This window comes from Caretta caretta, chromosome 7 (assembly GCF_965140235.1).
Source record: "Caretta caretta isolate rCarCar2 chromosome 7, rCarCar1.hap1, whole genome shotgun sequence".
Lineage (NCBI taxonomy): Eukaryota > Metazoa > Chordata > Testudines > Cheloniidae > Caretta > Caretta caretta.
In genome coordinates this window covers 68,680,072-68,696,868 of record NC_134212.1, presented here as the reverse complement: position 1 = coordinate 68,696,868, position 16,797 = coordinate 68,680,072, and the positions used below count along the sequence as shown (strand labels likewise).

The following is a 16,797-nucleotide window of genomic DNA, read 5'->3' as shown; positions in this document are numbered from 1 at the left end:
CTTTGATGGAAAAGAGGATTTCTCCTATTAACTCCAGACTAACATCCAGCAATCCAAGAACACCACCGCCATCTTTAGTTGCACCAAAAAAGAAAGGACAATACCAAGCCCTTTCCTCAGAGAAGCAAAGAAAGCTGTGTAGTAGTATTTAGTACTATAATGACATCATAAAAGATGGATGGAAGAAGACTTAGAAGCGGAAGAACCAGGAAAAGTGTTATCAACTTACTTTAGACTGAATTGATAGATATATTAGGTTCCTGTGACAAAAAGTGACAATCAATGATTTCACACCAATCTGCCCCTGTTTATGGTGTTCTGTGCTTTTTTACTCCCTACCATAGGATTAGACCATCAGTGAACTGAATTGTTTCAATATTGTAAGAATACAGACTAGGCAGGCTTCCCACAACTGATCAAGAAAATACAACCTACTACAATAGGGCTTAGATTAATAATGATTAAGCTATACAGAAGTCCTGTTAGAAACTTCTTTTCCATTCAGTGAATGGTAAGGGGCCCTTGAAATGACTGCAATTATACAAAGTAACATTAAGCTCTACAGAAAAGCTACAAGCAAATGAGATCTTTGCCATGTACCTACAAAAAAGACTGGTGAGAGGTCAACAAAAGAGACAACACAACCTTGTGGGTTTTGTCCTAATAAATTGACTGAGTAGGTCACAGAATTGGTAGTCAGGAGACCTGGATTCTCTACCAGGCTCTTCCATTAACTCTGGACAAGATACTAAACTCTGTGCCTCTGGTTTCTTATTTGTCAAAGTGATTTGCTTACCTTTAAGATGTATGAGTGAGATGTGCTAGATAGCTCTTGCTATTATAAGAGGCAAAGAAGGAATAAGACAAACACTGAAAGTTGCTCAACCACTTTGCACAGGGAGTAATTTACACAATGCACTTTATCTACCAAAACTAGCTGCTTAAACATAACCAGATAAAGTTCAGCTTCTCACAGAAGCATTGAAAAGGTGTAATGGCTGGATGATTATAAAACACTTTGGAATCCTCAGAGGAAAGAGGTCGTATAAATTGTTAGTGATGCTATTAGAAAGTGGGAATGAAAAGGATTTTCAGCAAAAATGATGTTTTTACTTTAGCCCACAAAAAGAAAACTGTACATAGGACAGTCCATGACCTAGGATGGGGTTGATGGAATTATATCCACGTCACAAATGTGGCACTGAGGCAGAGAGAGATTAGGTCATTTTCCCAGAGTCACAGAGGAAGTCTGTGGCAAAGCAGAAAACTGAACACATACCTCCTGAAACTTAGGCCAGTGCCTTAACTGCAAGACCATCCTTCTTCTAATTGAGGAACATTCTTTCCAGCTCAGTAAGGAACAGTGCTTGTTAGATTGTAGGGTGTTCCATTATTGTCATTAAGAGAGAGAGAGAGACTTTAATGGAGCTATGCCAATCTATACCAACTGAGAATCTTCTCCATTGTTCTACTAAGCCTTATACTAATGGTCATATGCTGGGACCTGGAAATAAAGATATAATATCACTTCTACAGGGGGCTTTGAACACTCATCTTATCATATTTTGCATCCATAGATACTGTAGCCTCTGAAATTATTTGTTGTCCTTGCAAGTGCAGATTGCTATAAAATACATACGGAGGAATCTGACTCCCCTTTTTTCCCCAATCATACAAGTTGCTGTACAAGTGTGTATTCATCTGTCTGTTAGCTGATCATAGACTGTGGAGCTCAAATGGCAGTTGGTCACCGATGCAGACTTTCACACTAGAATAGTCAAAGCACACTGATTTATGAATGCCATATGCCTCCTACCAAAAGGGGGCCTATTTCCAAACCAGTTTCAGAGTGGCTAACCCAGTTTGGTTGGTCTCTGCTCCAAAGTGCCATTTTTGCACTTGCTGCTGCCTCACATAGCTGCTCGGTTCCTCAAAAAGAAATTTACAAATAAATAAAACTCCAGAAATAATCTCCCAGAGAGCAAGTGGGTAAATGCAAGTGTTATTCAGGGTGCCCAAGCCACATTTCTTCACCCCTCCTGCCTGTCTAGGTCTGTCTATGAAAGCTCAATTCACACTTAAAACTATACCATTCCCCCTGAGAAATACATGACAAAGAGAGGACCTTATTTTATGTTGAAAGAGCTTAGTAACAGACATGAGGCTGTTGCCTTTTCAGCACTGACCTTTCTGTTGACACATTTAGTGTCTGGAAAAAGACTGTCTGTTGGGCAAATTGTGAAGGAAAGGAAAGAAAAGATGACAAGCTTGGAGGGGCTTATCTAACGGTTTGCAACTCTGGCAAACAAGTTCACTGCAGCTCTGCAGTAAAGTCACATGAGAGAGTTGGCATGAACAGAGAGAGAGGAAGTTCTGAGAGCATTCTACATTGTTACAGTTGCTAGGGAAACCACTCCCTTGGTATCCAAGTGTTCACTATATCTGACTCATTGATGTTCTGAGAGGCACAGAACAAGTGTCATGGAAAAACCAGCGAAGGGGGAGGAGGGGCAACAAAAAGATATTACTCTATAATATTGTGGAACCGCTTAAAAAAGGGATCCTTTGTCAGGTGGCTGAGGTTTCTAGAGTCATATAACCAGTGAAACAGACAGTGAATATAGATGAAATTGTAGGTTTTTTCCTCTAGGGTCGGATGTGCGTTAAACACTGGAATATTAATAATCTCTTCTCCCTCCCTTTGGTGCTATGTCTTAGTAATGGTGACTGTGTCTTATCTATGTGATTATCTAGAGTCTCTTTTTTGCTCATATTTTCCTTTTCAAACTAAACATTAGCAAGTGCATAGTAATCGAGCAGATAGTGTGTTATGAAGGCAATTTTTCAGTATGGAAAGTGAAATGGCAGAAAGAATGGTACTGAAATTATGCACGTGAAAGCTCAATGGTTAGCAATTACAAAACAAAACAAAAAGATGCACCTTTTTCTACTGACTATTAACTCAAAAAAATTGAAGTCACTTTAGTCTCTTTACTGTGACTTGACTTTTTTCTAAAAAAATTCTTCAAATTAACTGTTGTAGCCTGTGAGCTTGGATGGTGTCAAAAGGTAGATTTTACCTTTGCACATTTAAAAAATCTTTTTATTAAACAAATTAAGGGTTATATTGTGACTTAAGGTACAACCCTGAACACTTGGGAGTATGTAAGAGTAGGAGAAGCCAATGTAAGCCATTGACTAATGGCCTATCTCAACAGAAAATTACAACACCTCCACACTGGCACAGTTGTGCTGGCCAGCACCTTACAGCCATGGAACCACCAATTACTCAGCCTTTGCTCCTGCGTGTGTAGACCCAATGCCCAAGAGGCCCATGCAGAGATGTAAGGGATGGGGGGTGGAGTTTCTTACTCCCCTGTACAGGCATGTAGTTCAAGACACAACTTCAGTGTCCATGAAAAGTGCCACATTCACAGCTTTGGACACCAAAGTCCTTCTATCCAAAAAATACATACACTCTGGGTGGCAGCAGTACAAACTTCCCCAACATAAGGTCACCAACCTATGTGCCTCAGTCCTGCCCAAGAGAGCTTATCTCTGGGGATCAAAGGGGCTTTCATCCTTCCAGCTGACTCATATCCTTGGGCGCTCTGAAGACAAAGGTGATCTCGTTTTGATTTGTGTTGATGTAGATATCAGTCCACAAGGAACTGGAATGAACCGAACAAACTCCTTACAAATAACGTCACCAAAACAGGCTTCAGGTAATAATTACCTTTCATCACGATCAAGAATTTCACTTCTATTAAGAGTCAAGTTTTCTTTAAGGCCAGGAGGGACCATTATGGTCATCTAGTCTGATCTCTTACATAACACAAGCCATAGGATTTCACCCAGTAATTCCTGCATCAAGCCCAGAATTTCTGCAAAAGAAAGTCAAGAGAACACCAGTTCAGCCCCCAAATAATACCACCACAAGTGGTGTGTGTTCATTGTATTTTAGAAGTACCAGGCTACAGCAGTAATTCTATTACTGAACAGTGCTGATATTAATACTGCTCTGGAGACTCTTTGGAATAGAAAAGGCAGCTTTTGCTAAAGGTTATTAAGTCATGTTGGTAATGGTATTTTCTTACCCGGTTCCTATTGGCCTACTTCATGCTAAAAATACCGTGAAGATTCACACATGCAAAGGAGGCACATAGCTCTTTTTATTTAATCCAGGGTTATACAAATAGAAAAATGCCAAAGCAACATGAGCAAAATGCATCTGACCCTGTGCACCCTGACTTTTCCAAAAAGGAATGGCATTCCCAACAAACAGACATCCTCAATCTATTAGGGATAGCCCTTGGTTGTAGATATTTCCCAACACACCCTTGTGCTGATACCTTACAATCACATTCCTATATACACTGTTCACAGCCATGAGACAATATCAGGAATCTGATGGGCTTTTCCAGCTCTGTTTTTCCTTCTATATACTTTTCCCCTGAGTGTTGTGGGGCTGATTCTTCTGAGGTCTATGTTCTCTTAGACCCCCTGTTTGCAGGCCCTACCTCTCAGTGGCTCTCACTCCACTGGAGGACTGTGTATAGCTCCCTTCAGTGTCTTTCAGAGTCTCTTTGTGCATCCACTAAGGGAGCTGTGTCACTAACATTAGTGACTCATTCCAGCAGCAGAGTTCACATCGTTGCTGGGGCTGAGCTCGAACACGGATTTGCCTCATTGCTTTCCCACAGCCACATCAGAATGGCAATAATAGTCTATTGACTAATCAGTAGGAAGGAATGTCAGATTCATACGTCTTAGCCTTGCTTTCAACACTGCACAACACACAGCTCTAGCCTGCATCTCCACACTAGTCTCCTTTGGCATTTTGCTCCCACTTCCACTCAGCGGCGATGCCAGCCTAATCACCCCTTTCTCACAAGCCTCACGGTCCCCTCTTCTGTGCTTCCACCCTAGGTGCTGGAACGAGGGGTGCTGCCACACCCCCAGGCTTGAAGGGGTTTCCGTCATATACAGGCTTTATAGTTTGGTTCAATGGCACTTAACACCCCCCCACTATAAAAATTGTTCCAGAATCCTTGGCTACCCCTTATGCCAGGAACATCCTTCTCCAGCTGTTTACCAGCCCACTACCCTGAACCACTATTTCTACCAACTCCCATCTGCTCTGGGCCCTACAGTAATTGGGTGGGAGGAAAGACTACATTTAAAATAAAAGGTAACAGACCATCAAGACATGTCCTTTCCTCACTGAGCAACCACACATAGTCCTATCATTGGCACCCTGCTTGGCTTCCTTTTTCTTATCTGTTCAGAACTCTCTCTTGTTGGGTCACGCTGGATTGAGAAAGTATACTCAACAAGAAGCAACATGTCTTCAACATGTTTCATGACACACTCGGGACATTACTGGGCACTCAGAAAAACCCAGCAATCACCCAGGCATAAACGTAACTATCGTTCCTGGATGCCTAACACACACATCTTCCTAAAAAGGGACCTAAGGAGGGCATTGCTGACTTGAAGTGGCTGTTCTCACAGAATATTTCACACTTCTAAAACTTTTCCACTTTTGGCGCGGGTCATCAGTGGGTGAGAACCCTCCTGTGGACTGCTTTGTGAGCAAATAATTGGGACTGGCTTTTGCAGTCAGCAGGTTCAAAGCCAGTGAGTAAGTTACTGAAGGTTTCTGTGATAAGTTGTTTACTGCTTTCAAGGTTACCCAGGCTGGTGCTTGTAATCGAAGTGCTGCTTTTCCTCCTGATTCAATGACAGAATTAAGGATGGTTGGAATTTCACAGTTCTAGGACTTTTCCCCCACAGTTTCTCCTTTGATTGCATGGTGTCAATGGCTGAGGCCTCACGCACGCATTGTCTTTTGGTCACCACATTCCATTCCGCAGGTGTGTCTACACTGCACACTAAATGTGGGCTCTAACTCAGGTTTGAGCCCAAGCCCTTCCATCCACACATACTGCATCTGGATCTTAGGACCCTGGGAGGAGGGTGGGCCAGAGCCCAAATCCTGCTGAGACTGAAGTCCAAGCCCTGTCATTTTGCAAGGTGGACACAGGCCAAGCTGCAGGTCTGGGTCAGAAGGTCTGTGCAGTGCAGTATGGACGCATTATCATGACTGTGAAACCTGAGACCAGCAATTTTAAACCCAGGTTTACAATTCAGTGTGGATGCTCAAGCACAGGGCTGGAACACCAAGTCCACAAGTCTGGGTCCTACGGACTTGGGCTTAATGCGCAGTGTAGGCATACCCTGAGACAGCTGAAAAAAAGTAAGGCATCAAGTCACACACTGAATAGCCCTATTGCATGGACAAGCCCCCCCCCCAAATCACCCCTTTTAATAAGAAAATTATGTTTCTTTATTAAAACTCCTGTACTACCAGCTGTTTGGTGGCAGACAAAGCTTGCAAATATCATGTGATCTCCTGGTGATTACAGGTATTTTAAAAACAGAAAAGGAGTACTTGTGGCACCTTAGAGACTAACCAATTTATTTGAGCATTAGCTTTCGTGAGCTACAGCTCACTTCATCGGATGCATACTGTGTAAAATACAGAAGATGTTTTTATACACACAGACCATGAAAAAATGGGTGTTTATCACTACAAAAGGTTTTCTCTCCCCCAACCCCACTCTCCTGCTGGTAATAGCTTATCTAAAGTGATCACTCTCCTTACAATGTGTATGATAATCAAGGTGGGCCATTTCCAGCACAAATCCAGGTTTTCTCCCCCCCAACCCCCCACCCCCCAAAACCACTCTCCTGTTGGTAATAGCTTATCTAAAGTGATCACTCTCCTTACAATGTGTTTAAAGAGACTTACTCTACCCATATTACCTGGAGCAGTAAATACCCAAGAGTAGGGAGCTAATCCAAAACTGAGAACATTCTCTTTAAATTTGGCTCAAAGCCCAAAAGTGTCAAGACAGAGTGTCAAGACAGGCAAGGTCATTTTCTTCTCCATCCAGGAAATCCCCAATTAACAGTCTATTTCCTGAAAAGTCTGCAGCCATTCTCAGCAGCCAGGAATTCCCCTCTTGAAAGAAAGAAGCGCATTAAAACAAATTAGATGCAGATCCAGCCTAAGAGCCCGAACCAATATACCCAATGTAACAAGAAGCTCTCAAGGAATTTTTAAAAACAGCAATGGAATGAAGTGAGCTGTAGCTCACGAAAGCTCATGCTCAAATAAATTGGTTAGTCTCTAAGGTGCCACAAGTACTCCTTTTCTTTTTGCGAATACAGACTAACACGGCTGTTACTCTGAAACCCAGACTATGTAACTGTTCAGCTCCATACAGAGTAGGAACATCTGTGCCATACTCTAGGCAACCCTTTCATTATGCACCTACACCACAAGAATAAGCTAGCATAATGAACTGAGACTGTCAACCATTGGTACAATCATCATTCATTCCCACCCTACACTGCAATTAACATGTAAACAACCCCCAGCCCATCCTCATCCCCTCCTCAAATGCTTACAAAAACAGAGAAATATTTGCATGTCTAGAAAATTAACAATTGGTGGTGGACAAGTGCATTCTGGTATAGAGGGGCCCTCATGGAACAACACTATTAACAATAAGAAAAGGAGTACTTGTGGCACCTTAGAGACTAACAAATTTATTTGAGCATAAGCTTTTGCGAGCTACAGCTAACTTCATTGGATGCTGTGTTAAAGGGGATCCAGGACCTCTGATGTTTGAGACTGACAGTTTGGAATAAAGACAGAGATGGTAACACAGACCCAAAGCACTCAGGACTTTAAGGTCAAAACCAGCACCTTGAATCACCAACCAGAAGCTGGTGAGCTAAATTTTTAGTATTGATAGCTCCAAAAGGCCCCAAATAAGATCAAGGTTGCATTGTGCTAGTTACTACAGAAGACACAGCAAGGCACAGATTTGTAAACTCTCTAGGGCAGGAACTAAGTTGACAAGACAAATGTTACAGAGGGCGCACAGAGAGACTAAGGCCCATATTTTTAAAGGTATTTAGGCATTGCTGCACTCCGCGTTGCAACACCTAACTGATTTAGGAGCCTAGAGCCTATCAACTGCCCAAAAGCATTTTGGCTCCCAAGTGCCTAAATATCCTTTGAAAATTAGATTTAGGGTCTGAAATCAGTTAGATGTTGCAACACAGAGCACAGCAGTACCAAAATACCTTTAAAAATATTGACCTAAGTGATTAACCCAAGGTCACACATGGGGTGTGTAGTACAGGGAAGAATTGAATCCAGGTCTCCTGAGTCCCAGTCCAGTGCCTTAACCACAAAACTAGCTAAGACTGAATTGGTTTGATTTTTCTCAATACAGCTGTGTTTTAACTGGGTTTCTAGCACCATCACTTTAGTGCACATATCTGCAATTTATTGTACATCAATGCACCACTGCAAGTTTTATAGGCCCTGCTGCAGTAGATCCTCCTGTGGCCAGTGGAACATTAAGTAAATTTCTTTGTACGGACTCACTTCATGCACATTAACTCTTACAGCTCTTATGTGGAGAGGGATCATGCTCTGTGCAACACTGTCAGTAAGGGCAACATTCTGCTCTCTGTTCTGTATTCAGAGGAGCAACATTTTCATTGCTATTAATGAGAATTCCACATGAGTCGTCTCCATCAAATCATTTCTAAAATAAAAGAAATTATGGCTCAAATCCCTCACCCAGAGCCATATTCCTATTTCTAGCTCTGGGAAATAACAACATAGCTTTCCTGGTCAACTTTGCAGGTGGTCGTACCTCCTCTCCTCCCCCTTTTCCCCCCCAACTCACAAGCACTCAGAATCCTTGGGTACATGAAACAAGTATCTTTTTATGGGGCAGGGGAGGCAGAAAATCCATCAAAAGGAACTCAATAACACTCTATATTTACATACAAGAAATGAGCAAACCCAAATCAGTGCATCAAGAGTTTGCTCTACTCCACAGTTCCAAATAATGGTCTGATTTACAGAGGTCTAGAACTCTTAATCCCACCATGAACCTCACCCATGGGTCAGTTAGGCTCAGTAAAAGTTAAGAGTTTTTAAGGTATGCTTCTCCTCTGTCTGTCTGCTCCAACCCAGCTGTGGTGCAGTTCTGTGACATGAGCTCAACTTCCAGTGGCTTGGTGGGTCATGGTGCTGTGAAGTCAGCTCCGTGCAACCCTGCTGCTGCCATCTGTTGCATGGATGGAAAGTGAGCTCTGTGTCACCAGTGGTCCAGTCAATCCATTCCACATAGGGCACAGAATCTCCAGGTAAGGAACCCAGAGCAAAGCAGGACACTTGGACAGAATCCCTGCTCCTCTGTATAGAGCTCCTGGACTCCTCTCTATGTTGAGCACGAATTTCATTACCAACCAAAGTCCACCACCTTTAAACTCAGAGTGACCCACTCCCTTGAGGACATATATCGCCTAATTCTTGTACCCTTTCATGAGCACAGTAATAATATTTTTTGGTGTTTACACAATCCAAACAGATTCCAACTAAAGCAAAAATCTCAGTGGACAGATTTATGGGTAAGCAACAGTATAATTCATGAAAATGAAGCTGTCTAGATCTAGCCCTTTTATAGAGAAAGTAGAGAGCATCCCCCTAAGCCTCCAGGCCCTGGGGCTCACAATTGCTGTGTATGTCTTTAGCACTTTTTGTCTCATGATTTCAAAAGCACCCCAAGAACAGCAGTATGAGGTTGTTATGTATGATCTCCATTTTGCATGTGGCAAAACTGAGGTGAAGAGAGAGGGGGAGACTAGAGGCTGATTTTCAGAACTGTTGAACGTCACCAAGTCCTATGGTACCGAATGAGAACTGCAGGTGCTCAAAACCTCTGAAGATCTGACTGTCAGGCCATATGGGCACTAGAAAGTTAGGTCATTAAGAAACAGGATGTTATACATGACTTTGTAGTCAGTGTAGACAGGGACTAGAGGTGTTTAACTTTCTCTTCTGGTCATGGGTTAATGACACTGGTACCATAAGATTAATCACGATGAGCTGACCGAACCTGCCTCTCTCTACAATGAAAGAAAAGGAGTACTTGTGGCACCTTAGAGACTAACCAATTTATTTGAGCATGAGCTTTCGTGAGCTACAGCTCAAATAAATTGGTTAGTCTCTAAGGTGCCACAAGTACTCCTTTTCTTTTTGCGAATACAGACTAACACGGCTGTTCCTCTGAAACCTGTCTCTACAATGAGTGCAACGTCACTTTTAACATCTCATTACTTAAAATGATTCATTCAGGCCACATTATAACAGGACCTAATCTTCTAGTGAAGACAAGACAAGTCTGTGGCACAGCCAGTAAGAGAAACTTTTCCTAGGTCTCCCATTCTTGAGCACAGATTTTAAGTTCATACTGACTTCATTTGTCTTGCCCCTCTAGCCCAACTGGTTTTGAATGTCATGTACATGACTAGGACAACTGTAAAAGCAATGTTCAAAAGAGAAAACTATTCTTTGTCAAATATAGCCGGGTATAAGATATACATTTTCTAGAAGAGAATCAAATCTACATTCAGAGAGAGTAGCCAATGTTGAAAACTAAGTCTGATCTAACATCCAGAGGGCTCCTTCCACGTAACTGAAGTTGAACTATTTCTAGACCTACTGGGAACGATTGTCAAAAGTGATTAAGCATCTTAAACAGCAAATCCCATTGACTTTCAGTGGGATTAAAGCTTCTAAACCACTTGGGCTCTTAAAAATCCCACCTACTATTGCTTTCAAGAGTTTCCACTTTCCTTTTCAGGCCAGATTTCTCTGTAAGTGATGCACCAGTTACAGCTTTAAGCAATTTTAACTCCATTTTAGGAAGACACACTGTCTGTGTGTTTTCCTGACGTGTAGTGAATGTACAGTATTCTCAGTTGCAGCTAACCCACACAACTGGATCAAATTTAGTTTCCATTTTAGCATCCCTGGTTTTAAGTACAAAAATAAGTCGTTTTCCGGTCATGTACAGAAATCTATACCTGAAAACAAAATTCCCCCTCCTTGGTGACAACTGGTCTGGGTGAGATTATTTAGTATGAAACAAGCTGTGGTAGGTGAGCATAGGCTAACCTTGGGAAGCCCCAAATCAGATGTAACAGTGTTGTGGTGCCTTCTTTAGCTATTTCCTATTTCTTAGTGTCACACTTCAATTTATAGTAAAAGTAAGCACATCTGATTCATGGACCAGATGAGGAAGTCATAGCTTAGAGAGAACAACAGAAATATAAATTTTCCCCAAGAAATGTAAATAATAATGTAACTAAATAAATGTAAATAACTGATTGGTTTAAAAAAATTCCCTGTGCACTCACAAAATCACCACTATTTTGTTGCACTAATCTAAATATTCTAAATTTAAGCCAATACAAGTAAATATGTTTGAACACCAAAGTTCATGTAAGCACAGTTTCTCAGAACCTTCTTACAAGCCACTTTCTAAAGCAGAGGTTCTCAACTTTTTCCTTACCAGAAATGCCCTGCCTAGAACTTCCTCTCCTCTCTAGCTGACATCTAGCCAGGGACTTCCTTCCCATTTAGTAATATGGGAAGAGCATGGTGCTCATGACCCTTGACTTGTCTTTTTGATGTCCAGGTTAACCACCCATGTTCTAAGAGCAACACTTTATACAACAGGGCCTACGGATGCTCAGATTGCCACAGACAGTCACTAGTTTCAGCAAGAGCTGCATTTTGAATGGTGTCCAAATTTCCACTGGTTCTGTAACGCACCACATCGTTCTAACATCTCTATATAGCAAGGACACAGTTTGCAAAAGAAGCTTCCTGACTGTAAAATAGCAGGTGGTTCCAACATCTAAGCAGATCATTGGCACGAGACCCTCTGATTGTGGCCCTGTAACAGGATCCCGAAGCACAGGTGTGCATCCCAGCACACTTATTGTGGGCCTGTAACCAAAGCACCACTTTAGTACAGGGAAACAGTACCTTGAAAAGTCCAAAGCAAGGCCCACTCATGGGAGATCTTGTGTTTCAGACTGGCAAGTTATTTTAACCACATCTACAAAAGTTGTCACAGGCATTGCTTCTGGTCCCTCAGCAACCTGCCATCTTTATCATTGTTTATACAGTATTACAGCCAAACTCCCAACACACCAGTGACTTTAATATTGCAGTCACTCCCAGTCCACCGGCTTCTCCAGTGGCAGCCAGCCAGCACTAGAAAGCACCTGAAAATACCCGCAGCTTTGTGGGCCCTCAACGCTCCAGTCTCCTGGCTGCCAGTCAGCCTCCTGGCATTTTGATAGTCCATACCATGCTGACCTTCTAGCTTCCTACCAGTAAGTGAGTGCTTTAACAGCGGATTGCTCATGGGTCCTCAGCTAGCTCAGAAAGTTTTCCTGTCCTATCAAATTTTGTGTAGACTTCCCTTCCTGTCCTCCCCGCAGCCCTTTTCCCGAAAATGTGTTGTTTTTCTGTTTCATTAACAACAACAGAATCAATGGCAGCAGCCCAGCACCTATGAGCAAACCCACGAAAACAATCCAATGCCTAACGGGGGAAATGCTGGCATTAAAGCAACAAATTTTCGTGTCAAGCTTCTGAGTGGTTATAAACTTCAAGAAGAAAATATGGTTTAAACATCTGTATAAATCCAAATAAATAAAATGCTAAAAAAAGAGGGTGTCTTTCTATCTTCTGTAGGAGCCCTTGACATAGCTTAATGATAACACTCCACCAAAAGGAAAGGGTAATGCCATCAGTAAAATAATGCACCAGCCTCCCTTTGCCAATAATTCACCACCCTCACAAAGTGTCCAAAAAACAAAGACAAAGAAAAAAGCAGCCTTTACAGTGTCCCTTTTAAAAGCAGAGAAAACCAACCAAATGGGGAAAAATAGGACGCGTCTATTTCACCATTAACAACTGGAAGTATTAATAATGGCTCAAGCTACTTGAGTCGTTTACAGTCCTGCAGTTTAACTGCTCTCAGGGGAAGTGTAGTACTTTATTTTAAAACTTCGGCATTTACGGTTCCTGGATATAAAAAAAAAAAAAAAAATCTGTCTGCTCTCAACAATAAACACCACTTGTGCATTTACAAGGCTATATTATGTGACATTAATTTTATGTTAGCCTAGCATCTCAACAAGAAAAAGTGCAGCAGAAGAGGTATCAGTGCTGTAATTACTCTTTGGTACCAATTACGCTTGTCAATTCGTAGTACCCAAAAAATCGTCTCCAAATCCAGCAGTTTATTTTGGGTCTCAGTAGATTTTTTTGTAACTTCTCTCAAACACACACACCCTGGATGAAAGGTGTAAAAACCATGGGAAATTTTACTTTTACTGTAATTTCCCACTTCTTCAAAGCAGAAGTACCATTTTATTTTTATCTGTTCCACTACATAAAATTTAGGGTGTTTTTTTCCCTCTGTTGTAAATACTCAGTGGTCTATTTCATCATCGCTGCTATCAGGAAACAGTTCTATGAACAAAAGGAGAAACTGGCTGCCTGTATATTTTTAAGTTACCCTGTTACTTGGCCCTATATGGTCAGTGCCTGCTTCCTGACAACTTGAGCTCAGTCAGTTTAAGCAGTGGTTTGAAGCATGATACTTGGTTGAAAGATGTGGAGTACAGAGTGGCAGAAGAACTGTTGAATTCACTCCATTTATTTGTGTAATCCACAACACAGCAATTGTTATGGGCCAAATCTTGGTTTCACTGCAGTCAATAGGAACTTTCCCTTAGATTTCATTGGGATTAGAATTTGTCCCTAATTCCTAGTTCTCTGGTTCTCAAGCAAATCCAGTATTGTTCCGCTCTATAAACTCCTCCCCTTATAAACTCTGCATGGGTAAATTGAAGGAGGAGGGGGAAAAAAGGGTATTCTGCAATGGAAGGAGCCAATAGTGGTTGTGCCATTTGAGTTCCTGGGTCTTAAATTCTTTCTTAGATTGGGACCTAAATCCACCCCAATTCAGGAAAATGTATAAGTATGATTCCTTTAATGGGTCTTAAATAGAGCTGAGGGGAAATGGGTTTACTACCCCATGAGAATTTTTGATGTTTAAAAGCTTTTCCTATCTTGAATTGAGGTGAAAAGTCAGAATCTCAAAACATGTTCATAAACTGGAAAAAAAAAATCAGTTTGGGTCATTTGATTTCGATTGTCACATTTTTTCCTTTCAGATTTTTATCTTTTACTAATATTTTAAAATGCAAAGTTGTTTGGACTTAACTATCGAAACGTCAAAACTTTTTTTAACCAAAAATGTTTAGAGCCAGGAGTTCCCTCGAACCCAGCACTGTCTCGCTAACAGTTTCGGTTTCAATGAATCTGCATTCATCTGATGAACAACTGCTTCACCTGAAAATTTTGAACGAGCTCTAGTCTTAAATATGTGCTTAAGTGCTTTCCTAAAGAGAGAGAATGTTCCTATCTTTGCTCTCTACACAACATTAAGAATATGTGGAAGCCACAAGGAACACAACTTGGTTCCTAATCACAGTATATGCGAATATACAAGTCTTAGGTTCTGGGTGCCTTCTGCAACAGAAGATGGAGGACACTAGACAATTTCCAGACTATTTAAAGAGATACTACAGATAGTCGTCTCAAACAGGACTATACTCACAATTTTCTAATTTTTCTATTAGGGAATCCATCTTCACCCAACTCTGCATAATTTGCAGCTGTTCAAGTGACATTACAGCACAGGATTTTTAAACTGATAAAGTATGTATTTACCTATGTTACTGATACCACCTTACATTATTAAAAGTGACAGAGCTATATATATATATCTCCAATTTACACTTGCCTCTCTTGAGATCTTTGCTTACTCATTGCATTTCCTTCAGCACGGACAATGAAAAATCAAGGAAGTCCGTTTCAGTTGTGTATATAGTCAGTTTGGGTACATCTACGCTGCAGCTGGGAGCATGTTTCTCTGCCTAAGTAGATAGATATATGCTTGCTTGAGCTAGCACATTAAAAATAGCAGTGTAACCGGTGGTAGCATGGGTGGTGACTCGGGCTAGCCACTCGAGTATGTACCCAGGGAGTCTGGGCAGGCTTGTACTAAGGAGCTAACCTGAGCTGCGGGGTAGCTGCTTGTGCTACCCCCAGCTACACTGCTATTTTTAGAGCATTAGATAGAGAAAAGCTAGTGAGTCTTTCTATCTGGGCTGGAAAGCACACGCCCAGTGGCAGTTCAGATATACCCTGGGTTATACTTTCAGGTTTTTCCATAGGATGACTAGTGATTTTGAGTATCCATCTGGAGAGGAGACGCCTTCAAAAAGCTTTTCCAGAAAATGCTGAGCAACTGCCCTCCGAAAATGAAGCCCAAGGGAAGCAATTGCAAGTCAACTTAGACAATGTAGGCCTCACTGGATCTATGAATTTTTTGGCCTTAGTGTTCAGGCCTGTACATTTACTCAACAGCATGGTATCTGAGCACTGCCCTATTTGGCTTATATACTTCAAGATATTTATTTGTTTAAGAACCGCTTTAAAAAAAATTGAAGTAATATGAAGTAATTGCCTTAGATTAGGTGAAAGAAAATTTCTATAGCTTAAAATCTAAGCCAAATTAATTTAGCATTTTCATCACCCAAACAACTGCAGCCTGGCAGAATAGTTGGGCCAATGCTCCAGATCAGTGCTTCTCAACCTTTCCAGACCACTGTACCCCTTTCAGAAGTCTGATTTGTCTTAAATACCCCAAGTTTCACCTCACTTAAAAACTACTTGCTTACCAAATCAGACAAAAATTCAAAAGTATCTCAGCACACTGTTACTGAAAACTTACTTACTTTCTCATTTTTACCATGTAATTATAAAATAAATCAGTTGGAATATAAATATTGTACTAATATTTCAGTGTGGTACACGAGCCTATTTTTCACTTGTGAGCCTTCTCTGAAGCCTGAGCCCCAAGTGAAGGGGCTGAAGCATGTCATTTAGCTTCGCAGGAGCCCCTGTGGCATGGGACCTTGGGCAATTGTCCTGCTTGCCGCCCCCTAATGCTGGCCCTGCACTTGCGATGCCCCTAACCCATCCTGTGACCCTGATGAGGGCTGCAACCCCTAGGTTGAGAAACACTGATTTAGATGAGTTGACATACCCCCAGGGGTACATGTACTCTTGGTTGAGAACTACTGCTCCAGGTTATGCAACTAAAGTAAGGGGTGTAGGGGGCAGGAGGGGGCAAAGTAACAGAAGCGGGACTTTAGGGAGCACACCCACATTTCAGTGGCACAGCAAGGGATTGAGGAGTACTTCCAAAAGATCTCTGACTCAATGAATCCATGTGCAGCCGAGGAAGGTCAGAATATTTCACTTCAGTTTCTGACCCTGAGCTAAAGAGTCAAAAATAAAATTTCCTTACTATGCCTCATTGGAGTGGGAATCTCACTAAAATATGTACTCCAATTTACTGGAGATGTGAACCAAAAAGAGAAGGTGATGTTATTCACTTCAAAAGTGGGCTAACTAAAAAGCTATTGCCTTTTATCCTGGGCTAGATTTGGAGGGTATTGTGACATTGTAACAAATGAGATTCCTTCTGTTATCTCTGATGGGCATGCAAGTGGAAGTTAAAGGAAAACTACAGTGATTTTTCTGTAATACCTCAGAGAACAAAGAAAACATTTACTGAAAAAGGTCACGATCCTGAAAATACCTAGGCAGGTGAACACAACGTGACTACTCACATATATAAAAATCAGCATTTGTCTAAGTATCTGTTCAATCAGCCTGTAAGACTCAATATGCACATTACGTGTTTTAAAAATAATTAAGAAATACCTACTACTTTTTCCATCTAGAAAATTCATCCTCTCCCT

General features: G+C 41.5%; 1 protein-coding gene across 4 annotated transcripts in view; it reads left to right on the top strand.

Annotated features, from left to right (window-relative positions):
• RASGEF1A (RasGEF domain family member 1A) overlaps positions 1-16,797 on the top strand; it is a 258,034-nt gene that overhangs the window by 168,874 nt on the left and 72,363 nt on the right. The window lies entirely within an intron of this gene.